Source organism: Chiloscyllium plagiosum, unplaced genomic scaffold, assembly GCF_037043375.1.
Source record: "Chiloscyllium plagiosum isolate Xiang-an unplaced genomic scaffold, Cpla_swu_hap1 HiC_scaffold_8, whole genome shotgun sequence".
Lineage (NCBI taxonomy): Eukaryota > Metazoa > Chordata > Chondrichthyes > Orectolobiformes > Hemiscylliidae > Chiloscyllium > Chiloscyllium plagiosum.
In genome coordinates this window covers 114,796,165-114,820,306 of record NW_028270146.1, presented here as the reverse complement: position 1 = coordinate 114,820,306, position 24,142 = coordinate 114,796,165, and the positions used below count along the sequence as shown (strand labels likewise).

General features: G+C 44.5%; 1 long non-coding RNA gene across 2 annotated transcripts; it reads right to left on the bottom strand.

The window, feature by feature from the left end:
- Positions 1 to 4,275: 4,275 nt before the first annotated feature.
- On the bottom strand, positions 4,276 to 23,635 carry LOC148149520 (uncharacterized). Of its 2 annotated transcripts, none has more exons than XR_015757794.1 (2): positions 23,527 to 23,635; positions 4,276 to 4,847 (listed from the first exon to the last, which is right to left on the bottom strand). It is a non-coding gene; the product is annotated as an uncharacterized LOC148149520 (long non-coding RNA). The 2 variants fall into 2 exon arrangements; XR_015757793.1 differs by lacking the exon at positions 23,527 to 23,635 and adding an exon at positions 18,023 to 18,144.
- Between the last annotated feature and the right edge of the window lie 507 nt (positions 23,636 to 24,142).

Genomic DNA, 24,142 nt, shown 5'->3' with positions numbered 1-24,142 from the left:
GCCTTCCCCCGTGTGACAGACTGTCTTTTTGTCCTTGCCTCACCCCCACCTTGCTCACATCCTGTTACATTTCTGATGGTTCCCAGGCCTCTGTGACTTCACTGCACCCCCTGGGTCAGTGGCACGAATTTTGAATTCTCTTCCTCCAGAAATAATTGGAAATCTTTCTGTCTGCAGTTTCCCCCAGATTTTATTTTGAAAATCAGAGCATTTGTGTCAGAGTCAAGTATTTGTGTGCTTTCATCCACAATTCCGAGCATTTGGATGTAATCTGTGACCTGTCCACAGATGTGCAGCTTCACTGGATTGACCATGTTAGTATGGCCTGTAGTGTGCAGGTTCGGCGGGTTGGGTTAGCCATGATAAATGTGGGGTTATGGGGATATGGTGGGAGAGCAGGTTATTGCAGACTCGATGGGCCAAATAGCCTCCTTCTGCACCTACGGGATTCTGTGATTCTAACTAGTTGTGATTGTCGTCACGTTTTCCTCATGCCATGGTCATTCAGCTCAGGTACATATGCTGCCTTGGTGTTTCTGTGGGTACTCACTCGCTCCTTTCCTTCTGTTTTATAACAATTTCACACTGTATTTGAGGGTGAGAATGAATTTGTAAATACAAATACTTCAACCAAAACCCGGGCAAGTCAGGACCTGTTTCTGCTCTGATGTCGCTCACAGGGAACAGGAAAATAAAGGTTCGGTCATAAATCTTACAAGGTTACAATCAGCAGGAATGGCTAAACAGCTTAAAACTCTTTTCTCAAGAGGAAGCTGAGAGACAACCTGGTACAAGCAGGAAGCTTTATGTCGGGTTTTCAGAGACTTCAGGTTGAAATAATTGAGTTGGAAGCATGTTTCATTGCCCCAGGACATCAAAGGTGCTATCTAAATGTGCATATTTATTTCTGTCTCTCTGTCTGAGTTAACAATCAGATGGACAGGTCAATGTCTGAGTGTTTTCCCAAATCCCTGATTGAATCTGTCTCCCCCACAAACTCAGGTGCCTCACCACTCACTGGGTCATGGAGAAACTCTGCCGTTACAATGAGAACGGTCTTTGCTATCACCGTTCCTCGTGCTTCCGCCTAATCCCCACTTCCCTTCATTAAATCCCAGCTGCCTCTAGTCCACCCACATGGGCATGTTGAAGAGCATGACAGGAGAATGGATTGAAACTGAGAGTTCAATAGCCAGAATGAAAGAGGAAGAAGGAAATAAATGGGGATTTTGAATCCCAGGGGATACAGACTCCAGAATGTCCTTGTGGGCATTCCTGCAGTAACACGAGACAGCATTCCATGATGAGAGTTAAACCCGGGTGGCAGGAGAGGGAGCCACTGAACATGGGCAGGTTTAGTTCAAACACAGGAGGTTTGTTCAGTCAGTAACAGTGTGTTAGACATGGATGTGAAGTGAACAGTGAGGAGAAATGTTGCCACAAGCTGCAGATGGACAACTTTCATTGGCACAGGAGGAGACCATTCAGCCCTTCAACCCTGCTCTGCCATTCAATAGATCGTGGCTGATTTGTGGCCTAACTTGCAATTTTCAAAACTCTCCAAACTCATCAATAAACTCCTCTGCAACAGACAAGATCAATATTCAAAAACGAAACATCTGAAAATGCTGGGAAATCAGGAACAAAAACAGAAATTGCTGGAAAAAGTCAGCAGATCTGGCAGCATCTGTGGAGAGTGAACCTTTGGGTCCAGTGACCGGTCAGGTGACCACCTGCAGCTGACCATTCTGCCTTTTCTGTAACACTCTCTGGAACAGGTTCTGGTGCGAGGGGAATGAGACTGTCAATAATTGAGAAAATAGGACGACGTGCTCAATCAGAATAAAACACATTTTGGTCTTTCACTTTTAATTCAACTATTATTGTTCAATATTATTATTATTATTCAACTACTGCAAAGATTATTCATCATCATTTCAGAAATAAGATAATAGGCCAGAAATCAACTCTTCATGTCATTGGGTCTGGGAAACTGTGTTAATTCTGACCTGGTCCAGCCTACGTGTGAATCCAGACCCTGAGTAATGGGATTGACTCTGAACGATTTCTTGGGCAGTTACAATGGATGACAAATGCTGCCCCGGCAAGTGATGCCGTGATCCCATGAACAAACAAAACAGATCCAATCGCTGTGGATCGTTGTGAACTCGCCGATGTTATTGGAAGAGGACGAATGGGAAGGTTTATGCGGTAAAGGGAGAAGATTGGCATTCGGTGAGGTGATCCTTTGGAGAGCTGATCAGCCAATCAGCCTCTTTTTGCAAAGTAACAATTCAGTGAATATTTCATTCTGAGACATCTAAGGAAATATCAGGGCAGGATTTGTAAAGAGGTCAGATTGAATGAGTGTCTCGGTGAACACAAGTGAGACACAGGTACAGAGAGGTTTTGGGATGGATTAAATTATATTTTATACATTTGCATAGACATCAACATTACAGCAGTTAAAAATGGGAGTGATCAAGAGAGTGGAATTAGAGCAGCAAATAAATCTTAAACATTTATGCAGCTAAAGGGAATGCTGGGTAAAGATACCGTAGTTAGTGCTTATTTTATTCCAGGCACACCAGTCTAGGAGCACATCCTTCCTGTATCTATCCTTTCGAGCTCTTGAAGACTTTTGTTCATTTGAAGTGTTTCATGTTTAGATACTCCAGAGAAGACAGCTTCAAGCTCCTCAATCTCTCCTGCCAGGGCAATGCTGCTGTTAGAATTCAATTCACTGGTGCATGTTACTGGCTGCTTCATGGACTGGAACTGACAATTGAGACTGAAAGGTTACTGTATAAAATATCTTCAATGGTATTGCCAGACGTGAGTGGTTTTAGGAAAATGACCTTGACTACCAGGCATTGAGTGTCAGAGCACTTCCTGTTGTGGGGCATCCTGGTTAGATTCAATCTATTGATAACTATTAGAACTGACTTGCACTGGCTCCAAAGTGGTCAGAGCATTATGGCTGTCATCGAAGCTGGTAACAAATTTCCCATGGGTTAAAAATCGTAAATGATAGAGTAGGTACGAGGTCTGATGGCACTGTTGGAGTATTGATGTTGTTGTTAATCACATTAACTCGGCTGGAGTTGACTCAATTTATATTGTCTCTTTCTGAATCTCAGGATGTCTCTCTGGGCAATAAGTCTCCAATAAACAGCAATGTGACAATGCACAGGGATCATCTGTTTTGATTTAAATTGGAGTCAAGCCTTGGTCAACAGACTGCGTGGAGTTTGCACATTCCCCTATGATTGTGTGGGCCCCCTCCAGGTGCTCTGGTTTCCTCCCACAGTTCAAATATTTGTGGGTTAGGTGGATCAGTTGTGCGAAATTGTCCACAGTGTCCAGGATTGTGCAGACTCGGTGGATCAGCCATGGGAAATGCAGTGTTACAGTGATAGAGTGCTCCAGGTGGGATGCTCTTTGGATAGTTGGTGGGGTTTGATGGGCCAATTCTCTCATGCCACACTGTTGGGATTCTATTCTATGATTGAGGATAAAGGCTATTCTATGATTGAGGATAAAGCAGGGTGTCCTTGGAGAAGGAGCATGTGGTATGTATCAATGCTCTCGATGCCTTTAGATAGAGGTGGGCATCGCAGGGGATACAGTGCTTTATCTCCACTGCTGCCCCCTCACCCCTAACTCTACTTTGATTTGGTCCCTTCCCACTCTGTCATTTGTAATGGTTTGCTTTGCCTGTAATGGGCTTTGTTTGTAAATATTCAATTGGTTACACGGGTGATTTACTGCTGGTGATTATATATTAACAAAACCCAAAACGGCGTAATGATGAACGTGGGAAGGTTGCTCAGCTTCTCCTACCCAGAAGTGAGATAACACTCTGGGTAGGAGAAATGGGGGGAAAAAGTACACTTCACAGGTCACAGAAGGAGAACTGAAAAGCAGTTAAATCAAACCAATGGTTCAGACAGGGAGGGAATATTTCCCTGGAGTTTGAGTAACTGGAAAGTGATGGTGTCCAGGAATAGACAGGATTTTGTTTTACAGGGCGTTTGAAATTTTTAAAAACTGTTATATTCAGATAGTTTCATTTCTTTTCTTTTAGTTTTATTTATTGTGGAATAAATAGTTACAATACTTTAAAACCAAATTCACAAACCTTGTGTTAAAGACAAATGTTAAATAAAATCCATCAAACCAGCCCTCACTGAAAACTGATGTGGAGGTGCAATCTCCTGGAGAATCCCTGCCCTGCCTACTTCTTCCTACCCGGGCTCCATGGCTATATACATACCTGGGAGATAGCAGCAGGAGGCCATTCGGCCTTTCAATCCTGCTCCACTATTCAAGGGGTAACAGCTGACCATCCAGCTCAGTCTCCTGTTCCTGCTGTGTTCCAATCCCCTTTCATGACTTTACCTCAAAGAACTATATCTAAGTCCTCCTTTGGTTTCACTGCCTTTTGTTCCAGTGGCGTTGCTGTGTTACTGTGTGGGTGTAGGCAGGGGTAATGTGATGGTGCTGCCTCCTGGAGGATGCACTCAGCGTCCCTCTTCATCCTGCATTAACATCAATTGCGTTTCAGCAACTCGAGATAGAAACCGTTTCCAGGATATGGGCATCACTGGCTCAGCCAGCATTTATTCCCCATCTCTGGTTACCCTTGAGAAGATGGTAGTGAGCTGCTGTCTTGTACCATTCACAGTCCATTTGGTGCAGATAGACCGACAATGCTGGGAGGGAGAGTGTTGCAGGATTTTGGCCGAGTGATTCTCCATCTTTGGTTCTTCAAATGCTGGTTAACTTTATCACGATCGGCACATGATTTTGAGATTTCAGTCTGCAAATCTTCACCATCTAGCACCCTGTATAAAGGAATATGTACAGATTAGAAATTCAGAACAGACAATTCTCGTTTCTCTGGAAAATCTTTTTCCCCTTTCTTCCCCCAATACTGTAACCCTCCAGCCCACTTACTCTCTCCCATCATTCTGACTCTGCTACCCCCAATGTACACCCTCCACATTCTCATGAATGTTACTGATAAACAGATCCATGCCACTACTTCCCGTCCCTGGTTAGACTCTGCACCCTTTCTGGGTTCACTTCATTTCCCTTCAATTGCTGCAAGTCAATAATGTAACAGCAGAATGAAACAAACAGACAGGGAGGTGGCAGATCCTGGACAGAAGAGGAACCTTCAGTCTGGGAGAATGGGTCAGATCCTTCCTTGTTTCCCATTAGTCAATTCCCAGTGTTATGACAAGTTGCGAATGGAACTTGGTCCCATCTGGGCATAGTGACACTTTGACCCCCCCTAACAGATCAATACTACAAGCAGATGCGTCCCTTCTCCAGCCAATCACAGTGTGAAATGCTTTCCGCTAGCTACCCCAAAGAACATGCTCCAAAACCCTCCCACATTCTGTACATGTACAGTGCTGGGTTTTCCCACACACGTGTGGTCCCTGCCTCAGGGATTGTGGAAGTTGTAGTCCCCATGAAGCCCCTGGAGACCTGTCCCTGGAAAGTGAAATAAAGTGTGGGCTGGAGGGTGTTGTGTATAGGATATCTATTCAGACACACAGGACATGTGGGCTGTCACTGGGATTTACTGAGACATCCGCTTAGACACCCCGATTTCTGACGTAAGGAATATACATTCAGCCAATTTCAGGGTGGGGAGGTTAATAATGGGCAGCAGATTTTAAGCAGAGGTGGCTCAGTGGCTAGCACTGCTGCCTCTCAGCGTCAGGGACCCGGGTTTGATTCCAGCGTTAGGCAACTGTGTGGAGTTTACACATTCTCCCCATGTCTGCATGGTTTTGTTCGGTGCTCCAGTTTCCTCCCACAGTCCAAAGATGTGCAGGTTAGGTGGATTGGTTATGCCAAATTGCCCACAGGGTTCATGCATGAGCCAGTTAGGTAATTAGCAACAGGAAATGCAGGGTTACAGGAAATGGGAAGGTCTGAATGGGATGCTCATTATAGGGTTGGTGTGGAATCGATGGATGAATACCCTGTTTTTGCATTATAGAGACTCTATTCTATTCTCATGAAGAAGAATGTACCTATCTCAATGTGTTCTGAATCTGTGGAATTTCCTACTCAAAATGCAGTGGATGCCAGGACAATGAACAAATTTAATGAAGAGATACAGATGTTTAATTTGCAATGAGTTGAAGGGTGAGAGACAGCAGGTGGGAAAATCCAGCTGAGACCGAGGTGAGCTCAGTCATCATGGTATTAAATGGTGGAGCTGGTTCGAAGGGCTGCATTCTCTCTCCTGTGCCCGGTGATTATCTTCTTACGGTAATAACTGGAAAGCTGAATCCAAAAATCACCAACTTCACCAAAGGAGATTTCTGGAAAATGCAGGATAGTTAAGTGGATTAGCGTTCCAAACTTAGATAGTGAGGAAGCGTGCAGGAGATAATGATTTTGCAGTTTTAAACTGAGGGGAGACAGTGATTTATGGTTCTAGAATGTGTAGGACATTCACAGTGTCCAGAATACTCTGTTGTGAATATCTATCTTATATTTTATTACAAAGCTAAGGTCTCTGACAATGAAGCCCAAAACACCCAGGAAACATTGCCTCCCATCCAATCTGATAAAAAGACTTGTGATAAGTCTGGTTGAATTTAGAACACAGATGGAAAGCAGGAAGATTAAATCCAATCCCAAGATACTGTGCTTAAACAAAGGAGACTACAATAGGATGAGGCAGGAGTTGGCTAATGCAGACTGGAAGCAAAGACTTTACTGTGGGACAGTTGACAGTGGAGGAATATCAAAGCAATTTTTCAAATTTCTCAGCAAAAGTATATATCAGTGAAAAGGAAGGACTGTAGGAAAAGGAGCAATCTGCCATGGGTTGCTAAGGAAATAAAGTAGTCTATCAAATTGAAATAGAAGGCATACAAATTGGCAAAGACCAAGGAGAAATTCGGAGATTGGAAAAACTTCAAAGATCAACAGAAAGCATGATGGAATTGGGGATAAAAAGTGACGAGTAGCTATCCCCAGGGACAGAATAGCAGTTTACCCTGCTAGAGGGAAACCTATTGTTTGGGGAACATATGGCCTCTGTAATTGTTGCAGCACTGAACTGTTACCATAGGGACAATCCTGATCAAGTTAAAAATCACAGCACACCCCAAAAGCTTGCACTGCCAAATAAATCTGTTGGACTATAACCTGGTGATGTGTGGTTTTCAACTTTGTCCACCCCACCCCAACCCTGGCTCCTCCACATCAGAATCCCGATAGAAAGCCCCACTGAAACTGAAGCGCCTGTCAGATACTTGAGGGAGCCATGGGGGTGTGGGGGGGAGGAGTGTGTGGTTTAACCACAAAGTGCTGAACTGAACTGAACTAGACTTTTGAACTGCCATTGCCATGGAGATAACATTGAGAGACCATCTGTATTCAAAGTCACAAACCACAAAAGGTATAAGAATGGGAGCATACACCAGACAGGCGGGGAGTTACCTGATGCTGCCTGAAGGCGTTTTGCATGTACACTATCCAGGTAACTGCCATGTCTCATCAATAAAGACTCAAAGAAGACCTCTCAGAGTTCTGTGCCTAGTTATTCTTCTCCAGCAGGGTTGAAGAATATGATTACACAGCAGTCAGTCTTCACAGTGGTGGATACGAAGAACATGCCAGTAATTGAAAAGGAGACTGAGGAAGGTGAGGACCAAGAAACAATCATTATCACGAAAGTGTTAGAGCTGGGCAAGTTAATGGAGCTAAATGTACACAAGTCTCATTGCCCTGATGGAATACATGCCAGGATACCAACAGACTTAGTGGGAGAAATAGCAAATACACTTACGAGTTGTAGAATCCTACAGCAGAGACAGGCGCTTTGGCCCAAACTGGCCCATACTGACCAGAATGCCCATCCACGCTAACCCCATTTCCCTGCACTGGGCCCATCTGCTTCTGACCCTTTGCTATCCATGTATTTGTCCAAATGCCTTTTACATGTTGTTAATGTACCCACCTCAACCACTTACACTGGCAGCTCATTCCATATACATACCACCCTCTGTATAAAACATTTACCCCTCAGCTTCCCTTTTATTCTTTCTCCTCTAATCATAAACTGATGCCCTCCAGTCCTTAGTTCCCTGGGAAAAAGACTGAGTGCATTCACCTTACCCATGCCTCTCATGATCTTATACACTTCTGTAAAATATTCCCCCTCAGTTTCCACTGCTCTAAACAAAAAGGTCCTCACTTGTCCAACCTCTCCCTGTAACTCAGACCCCCGAGACCTGGCATCATCCTTGTAAATTTCTTCTGCACCTTTCCAGTTTAATAACTGAAACCTACACTGCACTCATCACATTTCCCGTGTTTCCCCACGGTGCTGGAAACGACGTGACAACGCCAATGGATTACAATCCATGATCGATAATTCACTCCATTACAACAATCCCATTTTCACAGCTTCTTCCATGATGCAGGAATCCTTTTGTCTTTCTGGTTTCATGGTAAATTGCCCTCATACAAAACCAATCTGTGGCTTAACTGTTCCTGGGAAATGTGCCATGATTTTTTAGACTTTCAAAAACCAATGAAATCTCTCTCCACAGTCCCCACGCTAACATGGACTTCGCTGTCTCAGTACTTTTTTCCAGCCACACTGACATTTGAAATATTCGCCCACAGACAGAATGCACACCTTTCCATCCGGATGAAAAGGCCAATGATATTCAGATCGGCACGGATCCAGTAACATGAAGTTCAATTTGAATTTCTCAACTACAAATCCCCCCTTTCAGTACTCTACATCAGAGAAAACAAAGTGCTGGAGATCCTCAGCAGGTCCGTCAGCATCTGAAATGGTGACAGAGGCAGGAAACACTGCAGCCTTGAAGAAGTGTTTCAATGATCACACCAGGTATGTGTGCTTGATGACCAGAATGGAGAATATGGAGGCATTGTATTCAACAGTTTTATACCAGAGACTGTGACCCCATTTTATTCCGTATTTCTCCAATATTCCTTCTTCTCAGAAGCAGACAGGAGTGGGAAGCAGTGGAGAATGTAAATGTGTGACCTTCCTAGTGAGAGGATTCGAGTACAGGAGCAGGGATCCCTTTCTGGAAGGGTCTTGGTGAGACCACATCTGGAGTAGTGTGTGTACCTTTGTTCCCCTTTCCCAAGGGGAGCTATCCAGGTTATTGAGAGAGAGTAAAGGTGGGTCATCAGCCTGACTCCTGGGATATGAAGATAGTTGAGGGTTGCAGATCCTGGAAGTCAGGGTCTATACAATGTGGATCTGAAAAAGCGCAGCAGGTCAGGCAATATCAGAGGAGCAGAAAGGTTGATGATTTGGTCAGGACCCTTTGTCAGTCCCAATGAATAGTCCTGACCCGAAACATCAACTTTCCAACCCCATCGTATTCATGCTGATTATCAAGCTCCTATTTACTCTAGTCCCACGTCCTGGCACTCAGCGTGTAACTGATATTATAGTGCTTGGTGTGACTTCTTCAAGGCTGCAGTGTTTCCTGCATCTGTCACCATTTCAGATGCTGCCAGGCCTGCTGAGGATCTCCAGCACGTTTTGGTTTTATTACAGATTTCCACCATTTTGCTGAAGCAAGTGGAGACAGAGAAATATACAACTCCATATTTTGTTGACTCTGATTCCTGGGATGTCAGGACTGATGGATGAACAGGGACTCAATCTTCGTTTAATCCTCCTTTCCTTTGGCTTTCTGAGCTGCTGGCTACATCACTCATATTCTACCTCCCATTCCCTGACCTGAATCTGACCCATCTAAGCCTACACTTTAATTCCCATCCCCCTGCCAGACTAGTTACAACCTCACCAATGGGATTTCTCCCAGCTCTGCCCAGGTGTAACCGCTCAGGCTGGTACAGGTCCCACCCAGAAACAGTCCCAGTGCCTGAAGAATCTAAGGCCTTCTTTGGTACACCATTTCCCCAGCCACATATCCAGCTGATCTGCCCTCTTATTCACGCTCTCACTAGCACATAGCACTGGGTGCAAGTCTCGCGTTATTGCATTTCAGGAGCTACATTTTAATGCATCCCTGATCTCCCTATATCCAGCTTTCAGGCCCTCATCCCTTTGTTTAGCAATGTCATTGGTATCTATGTGTTCCACAACCACTGACTTTACCCTCCAGCTCCAGAATGTCCTGCAGCGGCTCCATGATATCGCGGATCCTAGCTCCAGGAGGTAATGTACCATCCTGGATTCATGTCTGTGGCCACAACAGTGCCCGCCCTAACCCTGAGTATTGAATCCCCTGTCACTATTGCCGTGTTTCCTCTCTTTCCTCCCGCTCTGTGCAGCAGAGCTCTGTGTGGTGTCATGAACCTGGCTGTTGCTGATTTCCCGAGAAGCCACCCCACCCATTCCCACCCTTACAGAGTCCCAGGCAGTATACAGTATCTGTTTGAGAAGGGGATGACCACTGGGGACTCCTACACTCCCTTCCTGAGCCTTTTACTTGATCTGATGGTCACCCATTCCCTTTCTGCCTGTGTAACTCTCGCCTGCAGTGTGACGGACTCACTAAACGTGCTGTCCATAACATTCTCAGTATCGCAGATGCTCCACAGTGAGTCTACTCACAACTCCAACTCTGAAAAGCAGTTTCCCAGTAACTGCAGATGGGAACCCTTCCTGCACACATCGCCGTCAGGGACACTGGAAGCTGCCCTTATTTCCCACATTGTACAAGAGGACCACACCACGGCTCTGAGGTGTCCTGTCACAACATCTCTCTATATTCATCTAGTTACTCCCATTAAGAGAATTTAAATGAGTTAGCAACCTTCCTTCACTTTAAACATGTCTAAGATAATAAAAAAAATTTACTTAAGCTGATATTTCATACTTTAAAAACTTAAATACTCCGCAGGTATTACTGACAAATTGGCTATTCCCATTGGGACTGTGAACTTCTGAAAGGCCTGAAGCTGAAACTCAGTTTTAGTTCACCTTCTCCACGTCTCACCTCACTATTTACACCCAACTCTAAAACACTCTCATTGAGCCAAACAGCACTCTTAGTGCAGCCCTGCCATTTTCATTGTCTGCTCACACCTACACTTCCCTCAGCCTCCTGTACTGTTCCAATGCACCTCAATGGGAGCTCAGGACCAGTATTGCATCTTTCAATTCAGCCCTTTGTAACCCCAGAGTTAAAATGGAATTCAGCAGTTTCTGAATGAATAGACAGTTGTCAGAATCTGGAATGTTCCACCTGAAATGGTGCTGGAATTTGAGTCCACAAGGAATTTCAATGAGAAATTTGCAGAGAATTGGAAGTAGGGAGTTTACAGATTAACATTATAAAGTGGATGATTGTGACTAAATCTGACAGATCCTGCAAAAAGATGAGGTGTAATTTGGATAAATCTGTGCTCTCTCTCAGGCCAATACCTCCTTCCACAGCTGCAGGGCCAAGAATTGAACACATACCCCAAGGGTGATCCAACCATGGACTTGAACATCTTTCTGCTTTTGGCTTGACAAAAATATTGAAGATAATTTCCCACAGACAGAACAGACAAACCTTTCTCATTCCACAATTTAATGCCAATGATATTCAGATCCTGATGACTCCGCTAACTATAGAAACTTGTTTTTTGACATCCCAGTCTCAATTATTCTCAATTAATATCCTATAAAATGAATTCACAAAACAAAGCTCATTGTCAGTGCAAGATGAATAGTGAAGGCAAACACTTCTCTTGGTATGTGTTTGATGTGTAAATGCTCCTCTTCAAATCACCCCCCCCCCCACCCAGGAAGAGGACACGTGCATGCTCCTTGCGGTACCTTACCCCAAGTAAAGATGGCAGCCATAACCCAGGTCCTCTCACTGCCTGAAGCCCAAGCCATCTTCCCCTTTGCTGCAAATGTGGGACCAAGAGTTTCTAATTCAGACTAACGACCTGCACAGAGTGTAACTAAACCCTCCCAGTCTACACTGATACATTTCATCCGGTTTCTGCTGCCACTCTCCCCTTTCTGCCTCCTGCACACACCAAGGGTCATGATGGGTCCAATGCCCCGTCCTCAGAACCGATGACAGCTGGGAAAATTAGAATCACTTCAGGAAACAGGCCCTTCGGCACAACAATTCCACACCCACTCTCCGAAGTTAATCCCACCCAGACCCATTCCCCTATCCTATTACTCTCCATTTCCCCAGACTAATGCACATCCCTGAACACTACGGGAAGTTTAGCTGGGCTAATTCACTTGACCTACACATCTTTGGACTGCAGGAGATAGGGGTTAAAGAGTAACTAATAGGTGGAGACAGAGCCCAAAGAGAGACAGGAATATTTGGAAATGCCTGGAGTGGAGTTGGAAAGCTGTTAATGGAGGAGACAGGAACCTTCTAGCATCTCAGTGGCGGTGGTGGAAATGGTGGCTGATGATCTACACTGTGCCTGCAAAAAAGACGCTGAGCTTCCAGTTGCCTGCTCTTTAACACACAAGACTGTTCCCTGTCCAACATCTCTGTCTCATATTACTGCGGTGTTCCAGTGAAGCTTGATGCAAGCTGGAAGAACACTCCAGAACATACCAAATGGCATCCTATTTCAAGGACTGCAATTTCCCCTCACACGTGGTCAACAATGCCCTCCAGTGTATCTCCTCTACTTCCCACACCACTGCCCTTGAACCCACCCCTCTAAATGCAACAAAGATGGAATCCCACCATCCTCACCTTCCACCCAGATACAACGCATCATCCTCTGCTATTTGCACCATCAGATCCAACTACCTGAGACATATTTCCCTCTCCACCCTTTTCAGCATTCCACAGAGACCATACCCTCTGTGACTTCCACGTTAGATCACGCTCCCCACCAACCCATCCTCCACTCCAGGCACCTTCGCTTGTCACTGCAAGAGGTGGAAAACCTGTGCCCACACCTTCCTCTCACCTCCATCCAAGGCATCACAGGATCCTCCCACATCCAGGCATAGATTTCCCTGCCCACCCAAACACCTCACCGATTGTGTCCTTTGCTCTCAGGACGCCAAATTGTGGAATATTTCAGGGAACATTTCTGGGACACATGCACCAACCAACCCCATCGCCCTGTGGCCGACCACTTCAGCTACCCGCCCCCCACCCCCACCCCCCGCCAACACGCTGCCAAGGACATGCAAGTCCTCCACCACAAAATCCGAGCCACCCGACACCTGGAGGAAGAACACCTTGGGAACTTTCAACCACACGGCATCAAGGTTTCCTTATCTCCCCTCCCCACCTTATCTCAGATTCAACCCTCCAACTCGGCACAACCCTTTTGAACAGTCCCACCTGTCCATCTTCCTTTCCAATTATCCATTCCACCCTCTCACCACTACCCCCATCTACAACTACCTATTGCCTCCCTAGCTCACTTCCCCCAACCCCAAACACCCCTCCCTATTTATCTCTCAGCCGTATTCCACCACCCACATTTCTGATGAAGTGCTGACATGCCCAATACGTCAATTCTCCTGCTCCTTGGATGCTGCCTGACCTGCTGTGCTTTTCCAGCGCCACACTTTAACATAAGCTGGAATAACAACACCTCATACCAGGCCTTGTTATTACGTAGCCTTCCAATTATGTAGCCTTCCATTACACATTACCTATGGTTAGCTACTAGCAGTCCCCATAAACAGCTATTCACCCTCCCCCTCAGATCATTATCCACTCCTTTGTCCAACTGCTCTTATCTCTCTCTTTGGACTCTATCCCCACCTATCATTTACTCCTTAACCCCTACCTTCTGCTTAAAACCGACATTTTTTTCTCAGCAACATCAGTTCCTGAAGAAGCGTCACTGGATCGAAAATGCGAACCGATTTCTCTTCACAGATGCTGCCAGATCTGCTGAGCTTTTCCAGTACCTTCTGGTTGTTGTGTGTGATTTACAGCATCCGCAGTTCTTTTGGTTCTAATTTACTCGGAGTATCTAATTCAGGTCCAGCAGACTGAAACAGTGTTTATCAACCCTCCCAGTCCACACTAACTCCATCTCTCTCCCAGTCTCTGCTGTCTCTCCCACTCCCTTCACACTCACTGAGTCCTCCCTCACAGTGACACTGCGCCTGCAAAGCTGATGATCATGTGTTGGCCTGCTGAACCCACCCCTCATTCACTCCCATTGGCTGGAGGACCACGCCAACTCTCCTATTGGTCAATCAGCCAGGCCCCATTGTGACCGGAATGGTGGGATCCTCCCAGGTGCATCAAAGGCTGAGGGGTGACCTCAGAGGTTTATAAAATCATGAGGGGTATGGGTAGGATAAATAGACAAGGTCGTTTCCCTGGGGTGGGGGAGTCCAGAATGAGAGGACATGGGTTTAAAATGAGAGGGGAAGAATTTAAAATGGATTTGAGGGGCAATTTTTTTTCCCCACTGAGGTTGGTGCGTATATGGAATCTTCTGTCAGGAAGTGAAGGATGTTGGTACAATTATATCATTTGGCATCAGGATGGGTATATGAATAGGAAGGGTGCAGAGATATATGTGCCAAGTGTTGGAAAATGGGTCTAGATTAGGTTGGGATATCTGGTCAGCATGGACCAGTTTAACCAAAGGGTTTATTTTCATGCTGTACATCTCTACAGCTCTGCCCTGTGATGAGCTTCATCATTCACAGTGAATGGGTCAGTATCACAGAGCACAGGGGCTGGGGGATATTCCGCCCATTGGGGCTGTACTCTCTCCCACTGGAGATGTTGCCAGTCAGTCCCAACTTACCTCCCATTTGGACATAGCCCTCCAAATCCTTCCTTAAAAATGTTAAATTTCAAATTTGTTTTGACAATAACTACTGAATCTGCATCCAGCTGTCTTTCAAACTGTCCCAGATGCTCAGAACTTAGTGAGTGAAATAATCTTCACATTTTTCTTTGCATTATTTGCCAGTTCCCTGAAAATAGTTACTAAAAATTGTGACGTTAAAATTTCTCACTCTGTCTCTCTGTAAATGAAATATCCTGGAAACAAATCAACTCCTGGTCGAAATCACTGCTTAACCTTCTCAGCTCCAAGGAGAATTGTCTGACCTTCTGCTAACGCTCCATAAAAGAGAAACCTATCTTAATTTTAATTTATTAGTGCCATAGAGATGTACAGCACAGAAACAGACCCTTCAGTCCAACTTGTCCATGCCGACCAGATATCCTAAATGAATCTCGTCCCGTATGCCAGCACTTGGCCCATAGCCTTCTAAACCTTTCCCAATCACATATCCAATGAGATGCCTTTTAAATGTTGTAACTGTACCAGCCTCCACACTTTCTCTGGCAGCTTATTCCATACACATACCACGTTCAGCTTGAAACTTTGCACCTAATAATCCTTTTCAATCTTTTCCCTCACGCCTGTGCTTTCTAGTTTTGGACTCACCTAAACAGGAATAAGACCCTGGCTGTTCATCCTATTCATGCCCCTAACGATTTTATCAACCTCTATGGTCACCTCTCAGCATCCGATTCTCCAGTGAAAACAGCCTCAGTCTATTCAGCCTCTCCCTATAGCTCAATCCCTCAACCCTGGCAACATCTTAGCATCTTTTCTGAATCCTTTCAAGTTTCACAATATCATTCCAATAGCAGGGAGACCAGGACTGAAAGCAGAATTCCAGAAGTGGCTGAATGAATGTCCTGTACAGCCGCAAAATGTCGTCACAACTCCTGCACTCAATGCACAGATCAATAAAGGCAAGTACACCAAACACTTTCTCCACTACCCTGTCTACCTATGATTCCACTTTCAAGGAACAATGAAACTGCACTCCAAGGTGTCTTTGTTCAGCAACACTCCCCAGGACAGTCCCATTAAGTGTATACGTCCCACCCTAATTTGCTTTTCCAAAATGCAGAAACTCACATATATTGAAATTAAACTTCATCTGCCACTCCTCAGCCCATTTGATTGGAGTCTCATTGTACTCTCAGGTAACTTTGCTGTCCATTGCACCTCCAATTTTGGTGTCTATTGTAAACTTACTCACCATAGCTCCTCTATTCACGTAGAAATCATTTATATAAATGGCAAAAAGCAGTGGACACAGCACCCAGCCTGACAGCATATTGCTCATCACAGGCTTCCAGTCCAAAAAGCACCCTCCACTATGACACTGACTGCTCAGCAAGGTTAGAGCTCATGGAATACAGGGAGAACTAACCATTTGGATACAGAACTGGCTCAAAGGCAGAAGACAGAGGGTGGTGATGGAGGGTTGCTTTTCAGACTGGAGACCTGTGACTAGTGGAGTGTTACAATGATCACTGCTGGATCCACTACCTTTCGTCATTTATATCAATGACTTGGATGTGAACATAGGAGGTATAGTTAGTGAGATGACACCAAAACTGGAGGCGTAGTGGACAGTGAAAAAGATTACCTCAGAGTACAATGGGATCTTGATCAGATGGGTGAATGAGCTGAGGAGTGGCATTTTGGGAAAGCAAATCTTAGCAGGACTTATACACTTAATGGTAAGGTCCTGAGGAGTGTTACTGAACAAAGAAACCTTGGAGTGCAGGTAGATAGGATAGTGAAAGCGGCATGTGGTATGCTTTCCTTTATCGGACAAAGCATTGAGTACAGGAGTTATGAGATCATGTTGCAGCTGTATAGGACATTGGTTAGGCCACTTTTGGAACGCTGCATACAAATCTGATCTCCCTCCTATTGGAAGGATGTTGTGACACTTGAAAGGGTTCAGAAAAGATTTACAAGAACGTTGCCAGGATTGGAGGATTTGAGCTAGGCTGGGGGTTGAATAGAGGTTGAATAGACTGGGACTGTTTTCCCTGCAGCGTCAGAGGCTGAGAGGTGATCTTATCTATGTATATAAAAACATGAGGTGTATGGATAGGATAAATAGACAAAGTATTTGCCCTGTCGTGGAAGATCCCAGCACTAGAGGGCATAGGTTTATGGTACGAGGGGAAAGACTTTAAAGAGACTTGAGAGACAACGTTTTCACACAGAGATTGAGATGTTTTTGATGCAGAGATAGTGGGGTGGTACGTGTATGGAATGAGCTGCCAGAGGAAGTGTTGGAGGCCATTACGATTGCAACATTTAAAAGGCATCTTCATGTGTATATGAATACGAAGGATATGGGCCGGGTGCTGACAGGTGGGACTAGATTGCATTGGGATATCTGATCAGCATGTACTGGTTGGACCGACGGGTCTCTGTTTCTGTGCTGTCCATCTATGACTATTTGACCTTCCAGCCAATTCCGTATCGAAACAGCTAGTTCCACCAGAATTCTATGGCGTTGAACCTGCTAACCAGTGTGTTATGTGAAACCTTGTGTCTTTCTCAAGTCCAAGTTAATGATTTCAGTGCACAAAGCCATGCTGACTCTCCCTCATCATTTCTTGCTTTTCCAATGACATGTAAATCCTGTCCCTGAGAATCCCTTCCAATAACTTCTCTTCCACTGACTTCAGGCTCACTGGTCTATAGTTCCCTGGCTTTTCCTTACCACCTTTCTCAAATAATGGCACCAGTCTTCCAGCACCTCACCTGTGGTGATCGATGATACAAATATTGCAGTGAGGGGCCCAGCAAAAGCTTCCCTAATTACCCACAAAGCTCTGGGATACACCTGATCAGATTCCAGGGATTTATCCACCTTTATGCATTTTAAGACATCCAGTACCTCCTCCTCTGTAATATGTACACTTGCCAAGTTATCACTATTTATTTTTCCAACTTCTCTAACATCCATATCCCCTTTCAGTAAAAACTGACATGAAATACTTACAGAATCTCTCCCACCTCCTGCTGTTCCATAGACAGTCTTGTTGATCTTTAAGGGTCGCTATTCTCTGCCTAGTTATTCTTTTGTCTTTAGTGTATTTGTAGAATCTCTTTGGATTCTCCTTAAACCTATTTCCCAAAGCTATCTCATGTCCCCTTTTTTGCCTCCTGGTTTCCCGCGAGTATATTCCTACTGCCCTTATAGTCCTCTAGGGATTCACACAGTGGTCTGTACCTGCCATATCCTTCCTTCATTTTCTTGACCAGAGCCTCAATTTCGCAGGTCATGCAGCATTCTCGATGCCTCCCAGCCTTGGCCTTAACAGGAATATACTGTCTGTGTACTCTCATTGTCACAGGCCTATGGAGGCAATGGCAGATGAGGACAGAGAAACAATCATTTATCAGTAAAGAGGTAGTGTTGGGAAAGCTAACAACTCATCCTTATCTCAATAATTCCTCTCTAGCCTCAGAACTATCACTATCTCTGCATCAAAAACATCTCAATCTCTGCAACATCCTCCAATCTCTAATCTCCTCCAGTCTCAACACCCTCTCTATCTTTAATCATGTCCGCCCTCACAAATCTCTGTGATGTGCCTTTCTTTAATTCCAGCCTTCAGGATAACCCATTTTTACTTCAGATTCCTGCACCCAGAGCTCCACAATGTCCCGCTTAACCTCTGTCACATTTTCCTCCAAAAAACATTAATCAATCACGTATCATCTATTCTAATATCACCTTCTCTGACCTGGTTTCTATTGTGGCTTGTCATATTCCTATATTATGCGTCTGTGGTCTACATGACAGAAAACGGTTTTGTGGTCCATTGGGTTTCTGCTGTAAAGAAATCTCCCAGCTAACTATTTTAATCCCATTTTCCAGCACAGAGCCCATAGACCTGTCAGCCTTGGCCTTGCAAGTGTGTTCCTAAATAGATTGTAAATGCCATCGAGATTTCTGTCTCTCACTCTCTTCCAGACAGTGAGGTTTAGTGCAACTGTTGCTCTATGCTATCACCCACAGGGTTCAGAGCAGCTGGGTCTGTGCGAACCAGGATGGATCAAGGAATGGGGGATTTTAGTTGCAGAATTTGTGGGGCTTTTTTAACATTAATTGTTCACGTGCAATGTGTGTTGCTAATACATATCAAGAATAACCATCCACAATTAATGGACTCTCCTTTTCAACCTCTCCCCTTGCTTGCGCTGTGGTAATATTCAGGTTAACCACTACCAGACATCTCTCTCTAATGAGAGAGCAGTCCTATGGTCAGATGGACAATACTGACTTGATCTTTTACACAGTGATGTCACTGTACCTCGAGGGTGGGGAGAGGGAATGCTGAAGGTGGTGGATGGGAAACCACTCAGGTACAGTGCTTTATCCTGAGGATGTTCACTTTCTTTAATATTATTGGGAGGGGGGGTGCACTGATGCAGGCAAGTGGAGAATGTTCCAACACAATCTGATGTGTACCTTATAGAAAGCAAACAGACATTGGGGAATCAGCGGTTTGGAAAAACTGAGATTGTTCTCCTGGTAGCAAAGGAAATTTAGGGAGCTGTGACAAAGTGGTTTACAAAAGTTACCCGTTATAATAATAAACCTTACACCCATCAGCTCATTATACAAGGATTACAGGACACATGTTGAAGATTTGGGAAGATCTATTGAGAGGATGGTTTGATTCAAAGGAGAACTTTTCTGCAGCAAATGGGATTGATCTGGAACACAATACTCTCACACAATATGAATATCCAGGTCCTGATGAATGGAGTAATTCTGTCAGAGTTTGGCGTTACAATGACTGAGATTACCATCTGAATATCTGCCTGTAATACAAGTTTATAAAATCCGTCACTGTCAGTTCAAGTTTGAAACTCATACAATCCCCTCCTCCTGGCCCAGGATGACTCTACACATTATCCCTGGTGGAGGTTAGCAGGCACTTCAAGGGCAAATCTATGTGGGTTTCTTTGAGTTTCCACCTTGGGACTTCATGTGACTGAACATAGGACAGAATGTCCCAAGATTCAGTGAGATATGGAGAGCAGGATTTGCTTCCTTTTCTTTCCTTCCGTTCTGCCGCTGTGCCTCCTCAATAAGACATGGGGTGTGAAAGGCTCATGCAGCTTGATGGGCAAGTTGTCTCCATTCTGACCAATGGGCAGCAAGCTCCTCCCAGTCATGAAACAGAGTATCCCTGAAAGATAGCAACTGCGCATGCTACCCACTGCCCAGTGCTCACAGTACATGTTTCGAATAATGAGGGCGGAAATCTCCTAGAAAAGGCATAATAGGAAAGTTCCAAAAGGATTATAAACAGCTTACAGAGAGATATTCACAGGAAACGTGGGCGACAAGTTAGCAAATAGAGTATAACTTGGATAAACTGTAGAAAACTGCACCACAAAGGGACTGGGGGAAAATGAGCAGGAAACACAGAAAGCTAGCACACAATTACAACATTGGATCAGGAAGGGGAATGGAATGCTGTCCCTTATTTCAAAGAGTTTGCCATATAAGAGTTTGGAGTATATACCTTAGGGCAACTAAACAAATGGCGAGTGAGACCACATCTGGAGTAACATGAACAGATTTGGTCGCTTTCGTTAATAAAATAGAGCAGTTTATTGGAGGCATTTCAGAGAAGATCCATTGGGATGATCCCCATTTTGAAAGGATTATCCTGTAAGCAAAGGCTGAATAAGTTGGGAATCTACTCACTGGACTTTGGAAGAATGAGAGGTGATCTCTTTGAAACATACAGGATTCTGTCGAGGTTTGACAGGGTAAATATGGAGAGGATGTGTCCCATTACGGGTGAGTCTTGAACCAGATTGTGGGTCAGTCGCGGAATCAAGGGTTCTGTTTCAGATTTGTCAAGTTAAAGGCAACACCGACAGAGGTTAGGGTTTCAGTAGCAATGGAGCTGGGGTGAGAAGGAGACAAGCAACGTTTTAGAGATTGGAATTCGTGGTTTCTGATTGTGTAGATGTCCGATCAGAAGGTCACCTTGGGGTCAGATATGAAAGCAATATTGTGAATAATGTAGTTCTGCCTCAGACACTTCCCAGTGAGAGGGAGGGACACAGCAGTAAGGGAAATGAATTTGGAATAGCAACTGAAGGCAATGGGTTTAACAATTACAGTGCTTCATTGGAGTGAATTGCAGCTATTCGAAGCATGGTAAGCAGTTTGATAACTGAGTAATAGTGGAGTAATGGAGACGGATGATGGGGAGGGAGAGCTGGACATTGTCAGTGTACATGTGAAACCTAACAGTGCTTTTGGGCGATGTTACCTCCTGGCAGTATGTAGGTGAGAAACAGGACGGACCAAGGATAGATCCTGGAGGGACCCCAAATACAATGAATTCAGAAAGGAAAGGGAGAGTGGAGATGGAGCAGGATTTTTCAATGATGGTGAGGTCAAATATTAGGTTTTAGCAAAATGGGAGAGAAGGACATAACAGACAGACAGATCATGGAACAATATCTGTGAATTGCAAGGGGGGTGGGGAGGGCGGTGACAAGCAGGTGGATGAGACAGAGATTTGGAATGTCCATGATTTAGCTACACTCGGGTAAATGTTCAAGGTGACCTCTAATAAGGCTTGACAAGAGACTCTAGGAAATGCAAGTTTAGGACTAAAATGAGGAGCACCCTTGTGAGGCAGTTTGGCTCGGTGGGCTAGTGGAGAAGGAGCGAAGAAGCAGAGGCAGCTGATCGGATTGTCTCAATGTTATTGACAGAGAAACTCCATGTGCTCTTCACTCTTGTTGTTCGAGGGGAGGATGGAGGAGGCAGGATAATGGACATTTATTTATTTCCAAAACAATAAACACAACCTGTGATAGTGATTCTAAAAATAAGTGAACAAACCTGTCGTATTTATCATTTATCAAGAATATTAAAATATATAACTGAAGTTCAGGTTTGAATCCCAAATTGGTTGAGGGTGGCTCTGAAGTCAAGAAAAAAATAACTGGAATGAAGAATCTACTGTTTACCATGGAACCATTGGGGATGTTTTTCTGCCATTGACAATGTCCTTGAGGAAAAGAAACCCGACAGTGGCCCATCAAATCACTCATTGTATTAATCACTGCACAGTCTCAACAAAGGAATGAAACTAGATGGACCACATTACATCTACCAATGCACGAGCAAATACAACCACACAATCAGCCCTCTTGACCCTGCAACTTCCGCCTCACTGTGGGCCAACAACAGCAGAACTGGACTCCAGCCCAATCTGAAACTCATGGCCTGATATCCCCCACTCAACCATTAACATCAAGCCAGGGGAATCAACCCTGGTTCAATGGTGAATGCAGGAGCAGTACCAGGCATACTTAAAAATCAGGTGCCAACCTGGTGCAGCTACCAAACCTGCATGCCAAACAGCACAAGCAACACCAAATAGAACTAAGTGATCCCATAAGCAATAGATTAGACCTGAGTTCTGCCACTCCTAGTCAATAGTAGTGATGGACAATTAAACAACTCACTGGAGGAAGCATCACAGATATCACCAGCCTTACCGATGGAGGGGTCTCACACATTCATGCAACAGATAAGAGGACAGCATTAGCAGCGATTTTCAGCCAGCAGTGCCAAGTGGATGAGCCTTCTCCATTGGTCCCTGACATCACAGATATGAATCGATTTGGTTGAAAACTCATTTCAAATCAGATCAAGAAATGGATAAGCAGTGTAAAGGTATGGGCCCTGCCAATATTCTGGCAATAATACTGTTGGCTGTGCTCCAGAACCTGCTGCCCACCAAGCCAAATACTGCTCCAGCACCGGCACCTACCGACTTTGTGGAACATTGCTCAGGGATGTTCCAACACAAAAACACAGGGCAGATCCAACTCAGCCAATTCCCCTCCATCAGTCCACACTCGCTCAGCAGTGAAGTGATGGAAGGTGTCATCAACAGTGCTGTCAAATACCTGCTTAGCAGTAACCTGCTCAGCGACGCCCAGTTTGGGTTCTGCCAGGGCCACTCAGTTCCTGAGCTTGTTACAAACTTGATTCACAAACTGACAAACAGCTGAATGAGGGGAGGATGACAGGCCAGACCCCCTCCAAGACCACTATTTCAACTTCAGTGATATCACCTGACCTCACCACAGTCTCAGCTCATTTGCTGAAACTCTCATTCATTCCTTTTGTTAACTCTAGATTTCATCATCTAAACCCACTCCTGGCCAGCATCCCACATTCACCCTCCCGATAATCTCAAGAATTTTGAAAACTCTACTGCCGAAGTGCTCACTTGTACCAAAACTTGCTGATCAATCAAAAGACTCCCATTTATAAGCAACAACAATTTACTTTCGCACCTTTGAATTAATTCCTGGCTGTAATCATTCCTATCTCCCTGCACCACACACCCTTTCATATCTCAATAACTCATTTTAGTTCAGACTCTCAATGATGTGTTTATTTTTGAGTTCACCTGTGTGACTGTTTCTATAGAGTCCAAGGGAACATGGTCTGGAATCCCCACTTTAACCCTCTAAGATCTACTTTCTTCCTTTAAGGCATTCTTGAAAAACTGCTTATTTGGCGATGGTTTTGGTCACTGGACACAATATTCTCCATCTGTAGCCTTATGTCAAAAGTTCTCAATAATATTTTTGTGAAATTAAAACCATGATGATTTGTACAGATATCTTCTGCTCTTCGATATCGCTGAATGAATACTCTGTAATGTCTCTTACCCAACCACATTGTGGGAGCACCTTCACCACACAAACTGCAGCTGTACAAGGAAGTCAAACATCACCCTCTCCACAGGCAACAAGGCTTTGGTATTGATCACTGGTTTCTGTGGAAGGAGAAATACACAGGTGATGTTTCAGGGAGTGCAATATGAATTACAGGGAATAAAAATGGTGCGAATTTGACTGTCAGAAATTGAAGGAAAATGCACTCGCTTATTGGAAAAAAAAATTCTTGACTGTCAAAGATATTGTGGAAAAAAATAACCTGATAATGGAACAGCATATGGTCAGGAGCCGGTCAGCAGTGGACAATTCATTTACGTTCCTGAAGAAGGGCTTATGCCCGAAACGTCGATTCTCCTGCTCCTCGGATGCTGCCTGGCCTGCTGTGTTTTTCCAGCTCTACATTTTTCAATTCATTTACAAAACAGCTGTGAAAGTAATAGTAAAATACTATACAGAGCAAAAATACACCCATGAGAGACTGAGGAAGCTAGATAATGAACAAGTGGACATCAGAGAACCCAGAGGTGAACCAGAGCAGAGTTCACTTTTATGATCCCACAGTCAAAGATGTCTAGCACAGAAACAGACTTCTTCAGTCCAACCTATG